Raw genomic sequence first — 3,032 nt, forward strand, 5'->3', positions numbered from 1 at the left:
AAACTGGGATAGTCTAGAGGGTTAATTAAGGTAGGACTGTTAAGGAGGTCATAGAGGTACTAGTTAATTGGAAGAATCTTCTTCAATTATATAACTTTTTGTTGTTGTTGTTGGGGGGGGGCGCCCATATAGGGCTTAACACTTCTTAGAAAGCAGCTCAGTAGTCATGCTTCTTACTGTCTATTGGAATTTTTGAAGTTTTGCCCCCTTTTTCTCACTTCTCTTTGCTGGTACCTTGTAGGTAAACATATAATTTTTTTCCTCAGCAAAGTACTCCTAAATACTTCATACAACTACACACACACACACACACACACACACTCACACACACTCACACACACATACACACATAGACACACATACACACATATAGTGTATATATGTACACACTGTATATAATATACACACATGTTTACATACATATATACACATATGTAGTTTTTTCCTCTTCTGTACCAGGTATTATTTAATATGGGTTGGGGGGAGTTACATATTTAGATGCATTTCACATACATGGAAGAGTGAGAGATGGTCTCTCTTATAGAAATGTATCAAGAAAAAGGAAATAAGAATTCAGTAGTAAAAGACTCAATTAAAACTGCTATTTGGGTGGTCATTTATAGAACTTAACCCTTCAGTGGTCAAGTGGATATATTTTATATCTACAATATATGCATACATATATGATACAGTCAAGTGTAAGCACTGTATCAATTTTAGATTCTTTACAACTGCCCTATATCAATATGGTATAAAATGATTAAACTGCTAAGAGTAGTAGACTAATGTTTTTAAACCAGCTAAGTTTTAAACTAGATGCAGAAAGTTAAAGAAGACAAGAACAAAATTCCATGATTGGTCTTTCTGTGATGGTGTCTTTCTGTGAATTTTTTTTTCTAATTTTATTCAGTTTCTGTTTCAGCTAGTTTTCTATTATTCTGGGGCTGATATCAAGAATATAATTATCCAGACTTTTTGTCTTTTTTCATTATGCTGCTGGCTTTTGGTGCATTTCCCTGCTTGACCTCACTTCCATGAGAGGTGAACTCAGAGGAGATGAAACTCAAATTAAATCATCTTTATAAAGCTCCAAAGACAATCTTTGTGGCCATAAAAGGTTTGGAAGTACTTTATGGGTGGGTCCATATTAGACCTGTTATTAATTTCTGCCTCTTCTTGTTTACATATGTGAGAGTGAGTGATTGCTACAAAACCTTTCAAATTAGTTCAGATTGTTCAAAGCTTTAACAGTTCTACTCAGCCCCAGTGTATTTTCCCTAATGTAGACCCTGGCCTAAATAACTTTTTTCTTAACATAGAAAAGAGCCTAAAATAGTGTTTGTTATAATATAGTAAGACTCAGGTTCAGTTTTTGCTTCTGACACGTGCTAGCTGTGTGACCTTGGGCAAGTCATTTAACTTCTCTGGGGTCTATGCAACTCTTTAAGACTTAAGTTGCAGAGAAGGTGGCTGCATGACTTGGTAGAGGGAGTTTTCCTCACCTAGAAATTTCTTTAATCCTTGTTCTAGTTCCTACAACTCTCCTTTATCATAACCTTATGTGCTAGCCACTGAAAGATTACTATTGTGGTTTTGAATAAATTTCCTATTTGTTTTGTTTTGTTTTTGTTTTTGTTTTTTTTTTTTTGCAGGGCAATGGGGGTTAAGTGACTTGCCCAGGGTCACACAGCTAGTAAGTGTCAAGTGTCTAAGGCCGGATTTGAACTCAGGTATTCCTGAATCCAGGGCCAGTGCTTTATCCACTGCACCACCTAGCCGCCCCCGTATTTGTTTTATTTTACTTTTGCTAATTTGCTAATTATAACTGATCAAGAATTGGATTTTTCTTTTTTTCATGGAACTATTCTTCTGGTTGCAAGCTGATTTTAAATACCTGTCCTATTTTGGACCCTCTTAAGGGGAAAAAAAAGTGTGAGCCTTGTTTTCATGAGGCTAGGATTAAATGAAAATTTTCTTATCTTCATATATATTGCAATTTGCTGAAGCCTTCCATGTTATTTGTGTCAGAATCTAAAGTATCTTCTCCAGGTGTGAAAAAATAAGAATTAAGGACATTTAGCCAATTTTGTCCAAAAATTAGACATGATTAATATCTAGAGGTCTTGATCAAGACTTGTAATGTTAGCAATTGATTTTTGTTTTATTTCATTTAATAACTGTCCAAACAAAGAAGGAACAAACAAAAATCATCTTTTTCTGTAAATTATCTATTTAGAGTGAACTTACTTTCCTAGAGCTGGGGAAAAGGTCTAGTTATCATGGGATTTGAAGGCTTATGGAGTGAGAGTGAGTAGATAGATTTCCACTGCCTCAGCTGATGCTAGAGCCCTGTGGATCAAAGGATGAAGGATATGTGACATTGTGGCTACTGATAAATCTTTCTTCTTTCTGGTCATTTCTATGTTGTTGTTGGTGGTGGATATGGGGACAGAATACTATTATTACACCTAGACAATTGTACCATTTTATTTGCTATACCTCAAGAAAGATAGTTCAGAAAAGGGCGACTGAAATGACAAATTACCACAACCAAGAAGAGTAAGACCTGAAAATTTAGCATCCTGAGTTGTGGTGGTTTTACTGGAAGGAAGGCTGCATTCTGTTGCTTTTGACAATGTGTACCAAAGGGCAGCCTTTTTACTCACAAGCTGAAAAGCATGGGACAAGTAATAGGAAACAGAAAAAAAAGAACAGCTCACAAGGAGAACAACAAAAAGGGAGCCAGAGACAGTGTTGACAGGGTACAAATAGTTACTGATGGCAGAGAAAAGAGCTATCATGAAGAGACAGATGATGAAGTGGATGGATCTTTGATCTGGAGATGAGTGGCAAGTAGACACTTATACCTCAGCATCTCTGAAGGGCAGCATTGTACCACACACTGAAGGCACATCATTGATGAGAAGCTTTATGAAGAAGGGCTAAGAGCATTAGTGTGCCATGAAAGCCAGTAATTAGCCATAGGTCAGTCAGTCTATGCCTAGGCGAGGCAATTGTTATACTCATCCTAT

Source organism: Dromiciops gliroides, chromosome 3 (genome assembly GCF_019393635.1).
Source record: "Dromiciops gliroides isolate mDroGli1 chromosome 3, mDroGli1.pri, whole genome shotgun sequence".
NCBI classification, from domain to species: Eukaryota; Metazoa; Chordata; class Mammalia; order Microbiotheria; family Microbiotheriidae; genus Dromiciops; species Dromiciops gliroides.